Raw genomic sequence first — 12,644 nt, forward strand, 5'->3', positions numbered from 1 at the left:
ATAACCTCCAGGTAACCTCCAGGTATACCTGATTACCTTCCATTTCCAAGGCGTTGTAAAAAAATTACAGGTTTAAAGTTTCCCAATTAATAATAATAATAATAATAATAATAATACGGAATTTCCCTCAATAAGTTATGCGTGTCATAAGACGCAACTAAAATGCCGGGAGCAAGGGGCTAGTAACCCCTTCTCCTGTATACATTACTAAATTTAATAAGAGAAACTTTCGTTTTTCAATTTAGGTCACCCTGCCTCGGTGGGATACGGCCGATTCGTGGAAAAAAGTAACTGTCATGGCTGAGTTAAACATGATGAGGCAGGATCGACGACACTCAGATACCCGAGTGTTAATTATTCACGTCTTCAAGCATCCAGTCAGCGGACATTAGTAAGGAGAGGCTGTAACGAGGGAACTGTGTTAGGAACATATTGTAGTTTGCTTATATTACCACCATTATAAAGTGTCTAGCATAACACTTACTCAACACTTGAGCACTTCCAGGTCCGCACTTCATTACACATTGCTAGAAGAATTTGAAACGGTGATGGGGGGGGTTATAAATGAGAAAGCGCTAAGACAGTAGGTGTCACACAGCTCCTGGGGGGATGAGGGGCTATCAGGTTTGATCCAAGGATCAGGAAGATAGCTCTAAATTCACAGGATCAAGAGCACTCCCCCTTAGAAGGGAAAGGGGAGTGGGGAAAAAGGGTGTGCTGGAGGCACGTCTGGCAGCGGGCACGTGGGAACACCAGGGTAGGGGTCAACCACCCAAAGTTTTCTCATTTTTTTTTTTTTACGTTCCTGAAATCTGACACTGCACAAGAACTAGAAAATTGGACCTAGAGACCAAAGAGTAAAGGGGAAGGTCAGTGATTAGAGTGCTAAACCCGTAGGGATTATACAGCGTCTATGGGGGGGGGTTGTTAGAAGGTATTCAGGGTCAATTCAGGGATCTGAAGCACAGATCCAATTCTCAAGATCAAGAGCCCCTGACTAGCCTCAAGGAACCTCCCTTGAAGGGTGAGGGAGGAGCATACCCCCTTTATTGCCGGGTTAAGGGGGGGAAGGGGAGGAAGGGTTACAACACCCACTAACCCCGCTAGAGTGAACAGTGACTCACCATTGGGAACCTCAACGAAGCATCGGTATAAAAACAACAGTTGTGGGTGTGCGTGGGTGTGTGTGGGTGTGCCTTCAAGGCCAGCCACGCCCACGAGGACGAACGCGGGCGTGAAGTGCAGCAGGAGGCGTGAAATAGCGTGTACATGCACCACCATGGAAGTTATGGAGGGAAAGGCAAGGTAAAGCAATGGTGGGAGGGCGGGCGAGGATACTAGCTACCATGCTGTTAGTTAGAGAGATGTTAGTTACCGTTGGCCATGCTGAAGCTGAGTGGTGTAGGTGTGTCTGGGTCGCCAGTAGCAGCCCCAACACTACCCAGACTATCTCCATCATCACCACCACCACCACCCAAACTCCCTCCACCACCAGGTGACGTGGGTGCCGACCCCTTACCGTCGAATTCATCGTTATCTATCGACCCGTAGTTGGTTTGCGGTCCGCCGTCCCCTACGGAGGACACCTTGAACCGCTCACTCATGGCGAGGACTCAGTAAAATCCAGTGGCAAGTCACACAAGGCAGCAGAGCAGCAACAATAACACCCACCCTCCACTATTGCTTACGTCAAACTGAGCGGGGGATACGGGACTACGAGGGAAAACATATCACCTTACCATCTATCCACATTTCACTTTAATAAGCCAGTAAATATATAGTAATGTGTATAATACACATCGCAGATTCACCATGTCTTAGACCCGTCCCAGAAAAGGCCCTTATGACCGCGTTTCGGGGGTATTAGGGCGAGTAGCATCGTGCGTCAGGCAGAGGCAGAGCACACTCCTGACACTTGACATACGGAAATTGCAGCAAGAAAAATTAATCCAAACATATATATTGTATATGTATGTAACTACAAATATAAACCTTCCTCTCCAAGAGATCGCTAGCTACAAATAGGACATACGGAAGCAGATTTGCTTGAAAAGGAAATGAACATGGGGAAACTGCTTATACTCGCGGAATGTACAAGTGTACAACCTCTGATGTCTGAGATAACTCATATACAGATGCTATATAACTGTCAGCACAGGATCTCTCTTAAGCTGGAATATTGCTGTACACTAACTGCAGCATTCAAGGCAGGTGAAATTGCAGATTTAGAGGATGAACAGAGAACCTTCACTGCATGTATAAATTCAGTCAAGCGCCTCTTATTTACTGGGAACGTTTGGAGTTAATTGGCCTGTACTCCCCGGAATGCAGGCGAAAGAGATCATAAATTGCATCTGAAAAGAGGGACTGGTCCCAAATCTGCTCCCAAAAATCACTCTTTACAAAAGCAAAAAGCTGGGCAGGTGGTGTAACATCCCCCATTTGAAAGTATGGGCGACATGAGTACACCAAGAGGAAAAAAAACCCACAATAAGTGTCCAGGAGTCAAGACTGTTCAACAGCCTCCTATCACACAAAGATAATTACCAATAAACCCCCTGGCTGCCTTCAAAAGGGAATTGGATATATATCTAAATTCAGCACCCACTCAGCCGGGCCTTGGCTCATACGTTGAATTGCATTTGGCCAGCAGTAACAGCATGGTTGATCAGGCCCTGATCCACCGTATAGCCTGGTCAAGGACTAGGCTGCGGGGGGCGTTGATCCTCGGAACAACCACCAGGTAGAGAGGTAGCAGCTTCAAACAGTCCTAGCAGTATAAACCAGCAGAGCAGAACCAGTGTTGTGAGATTTGGGGTTTGAAAGAAGATGGAACTTTAAAATGATAAACCACTTCTCTGAACTGAGTTTACCGGTGGAAATGTATACCTGGAGAGGATTTCGGGGGTCAAAGCCCCTGCGACCTGGTCAGAGACCATGCCTTTCTGTCAGAGTATCTTTACCACCTGGCTCCTACATCTCAAATCGAGGCTATATACCCTGGCGAACCAGGTCAAGCCGGGAATTTTGAACTGGAGGTCAGCATCAGTGACCTTTCAGTGTGACTCGTGTTACATACTATTCACTATTTACGTTACATGCAGGACGTACCACCATGCAGGCAGATAATCAAATACAGTATAAACGGTCTGACAGACACTACAGAGACGAATATCAGTCAACGATTCTACACAATACAAAGAATGATTTACAACAAGATCACATATACTCGTAGAACATATGAAGCACATGTGATCTACAAGCCCACGACGGTCCCTACTTGTTTTACATGCTAGTGACACCAGGGCGAATTCACGCTAGCGAAACCTGCCAGCGTATTGTGTAGTATATATTATAGAAACCGCCTTGTTGATCAGGCCCTGGTCCACCACGAGGCCTGGCCATAGACCGGGCCGCAGGGACGTTGACCCTAAACACTCTCCAGGTACACTCCATTTATAAGCAGGCTCCCTGGCAAGCCTAACGTCACGTGACCCTCAGGCCTATCCCTTATTCTCGTTCAAGTTTAGCAGATGGACAGGCTGGGCTCCGCCACGATTACCAGTACATCGCTTCCATAACAGTCGACAGTTATCTCCCTTGCAACCACCACTTCTCTCATCGAACCCCTGTTGCATGGTTCTGGTCACCTGCCATCATGTGACCCGATCCATGCAGCAGCATAGGTCACATCACCCAGGTACTCGCCTCTTCACCTATTTTCTGTATCAGTGGTTACAGGGAAACTGGTTGAACTACACAGTGTAAATAGACCTGCGTGACATCAGGTTTCACTGCGAATAGTTTCGCTCACTAGGTGTTTGGCCAATCCAGGTGGATTTGTAACGATTTGTAGCGAAACATGGCATGTTTTAAGGTCTTACCTTATAACGTGATAATTTCTGTCTTCAACGAAGTGTAGTTATAATGAAGGTTATGATAGAGTCAGGACAAATACAGTCCAACACTCAGCGAAACACTGAGAAAAACGTCGTCAGTATAAATGCTCTGATTACTATTTCTACCTTACTGTTGACTGTATAAAGCTAGATAATCAAACCAGCAGTGATGAATCCAGCTGGTGCTGCTCATGGCAGCAGTGATGAATCCAGCTGGTGCTGCTCATGGCAGCAGTGATGAATCCAGCTGGTGCTGCTCATGGCAGCAGTGATGAATCCAGCTGGTGCTGCTCATGGCAGCAGTGATGAATCCAGCTGGTGCTGCTCATGGCAGCAGTGATGAATCCAGCTGGTGCTGCTCATGGCAGCAGTGATGAATCCAGCTGGTGCTGCTCATGGCAGCAGTGATGAATCCAGCTGGTGCTGCTCATGGCAGCAGTGATGAATTCAGCTGGTGCTGCTCATGGCAGCAGTGACCAAACCAGCACTGCATGTTCTGCTCCTCGTAACCTTGCAGCCTGGCAATGCTACTAGCAGGAAACCTGCATTGCAGTTCATGTGTAGATATATAAGCGGGACGCTCACCACCGGTACAAGCGGAGCCCAGGACATTACCTCCCCCTTGTGTCTTCATGCTGCTGAGTGCACCTCTGTGTTTAACATGCTCGTTATATACAGCACAATTTATAGACCAAAACCTGGGCTTCCAAACCCAGTCTTATCCCACCCTCCTTATGAACCCACTACATAATACCACTAACATCCAGGTAATTACAGTGTGAGGAATGGAAAGAACAGAAAGACACAATACCGCGACTGGAACAATAAACAAATAACCCGCACATAGGAGAGAGGAGCTTACGACGATGTTACGGTCTGACTTGGACCATTTGTGTGAGGAATGGAACCCAGGACGAGGCTGAGATCTCACGTTCCTTTATGAATAATATAGTAAAAAAGTATATAAACTCAACTGATAATCAAAGACGATATAAAATAAGAAAAAGAGAAAAATATGAAGTTTATTAACTTGAATCAAAATTGAAAAAAAAAATTAAAATTACAATGACCAAAATTAACAAGGGATGTTGCTGGTATCTTGAATGCTCCGTAGATAATTTGTAGAATACAGGCGAAGTCGTAGATGTTCCGGTCAGATTTCCTTGTAGTACCGAGGTGATGATGACAGGGTTGACCAGGATAACCGTATCGTATACAATCTGCACACATAACTGCGATAAAACACCTCAGTTACTGGGAACGCTTGAAGTTCCTCAACCTGTACTTCCTGGAACGCAGGCGAGAGAGATACATGATTGTATACACTTGGAAAATCCTAGAGGGATTAGTACCAAACTTGCACACGAAAATCACTGCCTATGAAAGCAAAAGACTCGGCAGACGATGCAGCATCCCCCCAATGAAAAGCAGGGGTGTCACTAGCACGTTAAGAGAACACAATAAGTGTCAGGGGCCCAAGACTGTTCAACTGCTTCCCAGCATACATAAGGGGGATTACCAATAGACCCCTGGCTGTCTTCAAGAAGGCACTGGACAATCACCTAAAGTCAGCACCTGACCAGCTGGGCTGTGGTTCGTGCGTCAGGTTGCGTGAGGCCAACAGTAACAGCCTGGCTGATCAGGCCTTGATCCACTATGAGACCTGGTCGCAGACCGGGCCGCGGGGGCGTTGATCTCAAACCTTCTCCAGGTATACTCAAGGAAGAGAGCCCTGGTCAATGCAGATGTTCATACGGATTTTCTAGAGCCAACTCGGTGAGGTGGAGGCTAGCAGAGTCGGCCAGAATATCCGAATTGTAATTCAAGCATACGATTAGGATGGAACTCTGGACAGAGACAAAGACAGACAAGCGCGCGCGAGCACACACACACACACACACACATCCCGGGCAGGGCGAGACGTATGGGCAAGTCTCTTACACCCGTTGCCTCTGTTCACCTAGCAGTAAATAGGTACCTGGGTGTTAGTCGACTGTTGTGGGTCGCATCCTGGGGGATGGTCAATGCTACAATATCTGAGAGACTCAAACTCCCTCAACTGACCTAATTGTTCTCACTCAGAGAGTGAGAACCAGTGAAGTAAACAGAGAAATCAGTAACAATGTAACAATGCCGTAAGACACACACACAGTAGCGACCAGTGAAGAGGCGGGGTCGGGAGCAATAAATCGACCCCTGTAACCACAATTAGGCGAGTATAATAGGTGGGTACACTCACACAGAGCCAGTCCCTCATGGTCTGCAAACTGGAGCCACCCCGATTCCAATCCTACGGGATGAGAAAACACAGAAGTTACCAGAGGACACCCTGGTTATGGCACAGACACACCAGTAACCAGATTAAACCTAAGCCAATGTTGGTAACTTAATGCAATGATCAATCCCGAGGACTTACCGGGAGGAGAGTCAGTAGTAGAGTGACACTACTGGCTTACCCTGGCTAGCAGGAGAGTCAGTAGTAGAGTGACACTACTGGCTTACCCTGGCTAGCAGGAGAGTCAGTAGTAGAGTGACACTACTGGCTTACCCTGGCTAGCAGGAGAGTCAGTAGTAGAGTGACACTACTGACTTACCCTGGCTAGCAGGAGAGTCAGTAGTAGAGTGACACTACTGACTTACCCTGGCTAGCAGGAGAGTCAGTAGTAGAGTGACACTACTGACTTACCCTGGCTAGCAGGAGAGTCAGTAGTAGAGTGACACTACTGGCTTACCCTGGCTAGCAGGTAAACACCAGTGGTTCTCCCCCGGGGGGGGGGGGGTGCTGTTACAAGCTCACAGTAGTTTGACAGATAACTACTAGTTTACCCATGAAATTTATACAAGCTTCTCTTATCTCTCACATACAATATTTACTACCAGGTGAGCAATATTTACTACCAGGTGAGCAATATTTACTACCAGGTGAGCAATATTTACTACCAGGTGAGCAATATTTACTACCAGGTGAACAATATTTACTACCAGGTGAGCAATATTTACTACCAGGTGAGCAATATTTACTACCAGGTGAGCAATATTTACTACCAGGTGAACAATATTTACTACCAGGTGAGCAATATTTACTACCAGGTGAGCAATATTTACTACCAGGTGAACAATATTTACTACCAGGTGAGCAATATTTACTACCAGGTGAGCAATATTTACTACCAGGTGAACAATATTTACTACCAGGTGAGCAATATTTACTACCAGGTGAGCAATATTTACTACCAGGTGAGCAATATTTAGTACCAGGTGAGCAATATTTACTACCAGGTGAGCAATATTTAGTACCAGGTGAGCAATATTTACTACCAGGTGAGCAATATTTACTACCAGGTGAGTAATATTTAGTACCAGGTGAGCAATATTTACTACCAGGTGAGCAATATTTACTACCAGGTGAGCAATATTTACTACCAGGTGAGCAATATTTACCCCCAGGTGAGCAATATTTACTACCAGGTGAGCAATATTTATCACCAGGCGAGCAATATTTACCACCAGGTGAGCAATATTTACCACCAGGTGAGCAATATTTACCACCAGGTGAGCAATATTTACTCCCAGATGAGCAATATTTACTACCAGGTGAGCAATATTTACCACCAGGTGAGCAATATTTACTACCAGGTGAGCAATATTTACTACCAGGTGAGCAATATTTACCACCAGGTGAGCAATATTTACTACCAGGTGAGCAATATTTACTACCAGGTGAGCAATATTTACTACCAGGTGAGCAATATTTACTACCAGGTGAACAATATTTACTACCAGGTGAACAATATTTACTACCAGGTGAACAATATTTACTACCAGGTGAGCAATATTTACTACCAGGTGAACAATATTTACTACCAGGTGAACAATATTTACTACCAGGTGAACAATATTTACTACCAGGTGAACAATATTTACTACCAGGTGAACAATATTTACTACCAGGTGAGCAATATTTACTACCAGGTGAGCAATATTTACTACCAGGTGAACAATGTTTACTACCAGGTGAGCAATATTTACTACCAGGTGAGCAATATTTACTACCAAGTGAACAATATTTACTACCAGGTGAACAATATTTACTACCAGGTGAGCAATATTTACTACCAGGTGAGCAATATTTACTACCAGGTGAACAATATTTACTACCAGGTGAACAATATTTACTACCAGGTGAGCAATATTTACTACCAGGTGAGCAATATTTTCCACCAGGTGAACAATATTTACTACCAGGTGAACAATATTTACTACCAGGTGAGAAATATTTACTACCAGGTGAGCAATATTTACTACCAGGTGAGCAATATTTACCACCAGGTGAGCAATATTTACTACCAGGTGAGCAATATTTACTACCAGGTGAGCAATATTTACTACCAGGTGAGCAATATTTACCACCAGGCGAGTAATATTTACCACCAGGTGAGCAATATTTACCACCAGGTGAGCAATATTTACTACCAGGTGAGCAATATTTACTACCAGGTGAGCAATATTTACTACCAGGTGAGCAATATTTACCACCAGGCGAGTAATATTTACCACCAGGTGAGCAATATTTACCACCAGGTGAGCAATATTTACCACCAGGCGAGTAATATTTACCACCAGGTGAGCAATATTTACCACCAGGTGAGCAATATTTACCACCAGGCGAGTAATATTTACCACCAGGTGAGCAATATTTACCACCAGGTGAGCAATATTTACCACCAGGTGAGCAATATTTACCACCAGGTGAGCAGCATTGTCTCCACATTTAATACTGTATATTAATCATTTAATAAAAAAAATGTCATTATTTCTCCTAGTTTTAATCTCATTAAAATGTTCACTTATCCACTTAATTTCTTGCACTGCATACATCACTATATTACAACAAGTAACGTGTTAAAACAATGTTTATATACACAGGTTAGTTAAGGTTCGTCAGGAAACTTTCCTTACGCGGGTCTGAGTTGATGACCCGCTGTTTGAGCTTTTATATACAGTTAGTTAGTTAGTTAGTTTAATATGTTTATTATGCACCCCATACCCATCCTGTGGGCGGTAGTCAAAAGATTACAGAGGTACATAATTGGTCCAGGGACTGGACTCCAAAGTTTTGACAGCTGAGCAAGTTACAGAGGTAATGAACTCACAATTTACAAAGGTAATGAACTCACAATTTACAAAGGTAATGAACTCCAGGTAAGTCTGGTCACACACTATTGTTACATGCTTACGTCTCCCTGTTATTAATATATATTTAAATTTGTATTACGAGTCCATTAGCAAGAGGCCATTAGTGTCTCTCGTTGTATCAGTCACATATTTTGCATCATTTCCCACACTATTTAATATAAGAACAAATTTTTTAGTTGACAGATCTCAAGCTATAGCATTCTTATATATTTTTTGGTTTTGATATCCATCTGTTCGGTTGGTAACGCACTCAGCTCACGCACTGAGTGTCAGTGTTAGATCCCCGGTAGAAGTGGAAACATTGGACGTGTTTCCTGAAAACACCTGTTGTCCCTGTTCACCTAGCAGGAGAAAGGTACCTGGGTGTTAACTGACTGGTATAGGTCGCACCCTGGGGGACAAGATTAATCTAAGTTGCCCGAAATGCTCCGCGGAACCAGGAGCTTTTTATATAATATGCTGTTAATGTCAGCTATGTCTGTCCTTAATTATAACACAAGCGTCTCAGACAAACACAATAATTATATCACATCCCTAACTGAATCAGTGTCAAATTTGTCTCTAATATAATAAATATTTGTTTAAAAAGGGACCCCAGTGGAAATAAGTCACTGACTCTTTTGGGTTATCCTAGATAATTTGCACATGTGTTAAACTATGTATGATAACTATACATATGTGTACCTGTACTAACTTACATTGCTGTCAAAAATGCATGCTACCCTCTTACCAGCCGCTTGAGTAGAACATTTTAGGGGCTGATTCTGAATCCTATCCTGTATAGAGTCAAACAGTTTGTGTCTCCATGGTCATGTGTTTTGTCTGCATGGAGTGTGATTCATTCCATAACACCCTTCTCTGCACACTGACAGTTTCTACAATATCTTCGTTGACTTTAAATCTGCCTTTGGGTAAAGCTAACTTGCTCGAAAAGATGTAGAGATTGTAGACGAATGGCTTCTCAGCTGAATGTCCCTGGAACAACACAGTCTTCTGTGCTGTTCCAGGGGCATTGAGAGATCACTAAAGACTTTGAGTTTGGAACCCCACAGGGAGATGTGCTCAGTCCCACATTATTCAGTATTCTTATTAATGCTTTACTAAATGTTATGCCTAGCCAGGCCGATCATTATATGATTACCTTTGCTGGTAATATAATGACTTACGCCACTGGATCCTCCAACACTCAAAACATCCTGAGGTTGATTATCTCGGCTGAGGAAACGAAGATACTTTACAGGCGTCCTCCTCGACACAGGCGCAGTCCACCGGACCCAGTTGCATGATGTGTCTCAGGTAAAATATGTAACTAGAGACAGGTTTCTAGGCTTTTGAAGTCCATCTTACTTATTTATCTACTTGGACCCCTCAAGGAAGGCTCCTTGACGCTGGTGAGGGAATTGGATCTGTGCTCCAGTTCCCTGAATTAAGCCTGAATGCCTTCCATCCCCCCATAGGCGCTGTATAATCCTACGGGTTTAGTGCTTCCCCCTTGATTATAATAATAATAATAATATCTACTTGGACTTCTTGTCAGTTTAACAGGACTGTCACCAACAGAAAGTGAGGCTGTCATCCCGAGTATGAAACTAATGTAAAAATTGTGAAAATGATGTAGAAGACTCCTGAAAAAGACGTTTGTGTAAAATGAATAAGAAAAATATGGTTCCTTTCCTGATTACCTGAACATTCCAAATGTATAAGTTAGTAAGTTTAAATTTTTAATCTTGCCCAAAAAATAGTGAAGTTTTTAGCAGATTACATTGTAAATGACGACTTTTGTTTATGTAAAAATATTTATTCTGTACCCAAATCCTAAATAAAAAAAATAGTTGCTAAATAAATGCATTTAATAAAGCATGAAGTAAACAGTTGTTGAGGTAGTTTACCTTCTAGTTCTTTTAAAGAAAATGAACATGATGTACCAACCACAGAAAACGTAGAAGTATAATACTCTACCAGTGACTTATAAATTTAATACACAGTCTTATCGGTATAAAATATGTAACAAAAAAGAATAGCAAGAAAGAATTTTACCCTGACTCAACTATCTATACTTACAGTTATACCTCTAAATAACGAGAAAAATTAATTTTGGGGGATTATCTCTCTTACTAGATATAATTGTACTTATGTGTTCCTGTACCTAAATAAACTTAACCTAACCATTTCCACTCATGTCCCGTATTCCTCAAAGAACTTGAACTCCGCCTCCTGGAAGAGACAGCGTGTCGTGCAGTCAGGCCACCACGTCTTCGTGGACTGTCTTATTTCCTCTGGGGTCCTTCAATCTTGTCCCCCAGGATGCAGCCTACAGCAATCGACTAACACCCAGGTACCTACTTGCTTGCTAGGCGAACAGGGGCAGCAGGTGTAAGGAAACAAGCCCAACATTTCCACCCTTACCGGGGGGTTGAACCACGGACACAGTGTGGGAGGCGAGAGCGGGGCCTACCAGGCAACGGGACACCGATAATGTTGTTCATCCTACGGACTTTCTAATTACTGTGTATTTCGTATATGCAGTAACTTAAAATAATTTCACAGTCTCAGTCTCTCAACCAACAATATGTCTCACTCACTACTGCGTCCTCTTTCAGATGAGGAAATTATATCAAATATTTCTCATAAAGTACATGACACCCATTCCTCTGTAGATTATAATTCCTCTGATAAACATTTATGTAGATTACAATTGTTCTGTAGTTTGTACCCATCGCTCAGTTAATCTCAAAGGCCGGAAAGAGCTGCCAGACTTTCGCTCTCACACAACTGAGGCATCAAATCTGCAAGGTTAATGCAAAAAAAAGTCGGCTCTCTATATGTAACTCTCCTACTCCTGCCTCCTTATAACCTTCTAATCCAGAGTAATAATAATATTTATTTTTACAAGTACATGTACAAGGTATACAGGTCTAGCTGACATCGAAGATATACTACCACATGGAAAGCAGCTTGTTGTGCAGAGCATTTAGGGCAAATTTGGTGAATTTTGCCCAGGATGCGACCCACACCAGTCGACTAACATCCAGGTACCTATTTTACTGATATATGAACATGGACAACAAGTGCCTTAAAGCAACATGTTCTAATATTTCCACCCGTACCGGGGATCGACCCCCGGACCTCGGTGTGTGTGTGTGTGTGTGTGTGTGTGTGTGTGTGTGTGTGTGTGTGTGTGTGTGTGTGTGTGTGTGCGCGCGCGCGCGCCGAGTTTAATAAAAAAAAAAGACTACCTACTTGTAACTTTTCTACTCATGCCTCTTTAGAACCTAATTCAGTTTTACCACACACACACACACACACACACACACACACACACACACACACACACACACACACACACACACACACACCAATTATTATTATTATAATCAAAAAGAAGCGCTAAGCCACAAGGGCTATACAGCGCTGCAGGGTAGGGAAGGAAGCAAGGGAATTGGATGGCAGAAGGGAGGGGGGATGATCAGCAGGGTACAGAAAACAGCGGGGCAGGGGATAGTACGGGGGTAGAGGGTAGCAAGAGATACAAGTAGAAAGGGCTGAAAG

General features: G+C 43.5%; 1 protein-coding gene and 1 long non-coding RNA gene across 5 annotated transcripts in view; one reads left to right on the plus strand and one right to left on the minus strand.

Moving 5' to 3' along the window:
• LOC138854816 (uncharacterized) overlaps window positions 1-1,682 on the minus strand; it is a 640,137-nt gene extending 638,455 nt beyond the window's left edge. The window contains exon 1 of the long non-coding RNA XR_011393983.1: window positions 1,520-1,682. This is a non-coding gene — a long non-coding RNA (uncharacterized lncRNA). The remainder of the gene's footprint in view (window positions 1-1,519) is intronic.
• LOC128684844 (phosducin-like protein) overlaps window positions 1-12,644 on the plus strand; it is a 372,671-nt gene that overhangs the window by 85,322 nt on the left and 274,705 nt on the right. The window lies entirely within an intron of this gene.

Source organism: Cherax quadricarinatus, chromosome 5 (assembly GCF_038502225.1).
Source record: "Cherax quadricarinatus isolate ZL_2023a chromosome 5, ASM3850222v1, whole genome shotgun sequence".
Classification (NCBI taxonomy): domain Eukaryota; kingdom Metazoa; phylum Arthropoda; class Malacostraca; order Decapoda; family Parastacidae; genus Cherax; species Cherax quadricarinatus.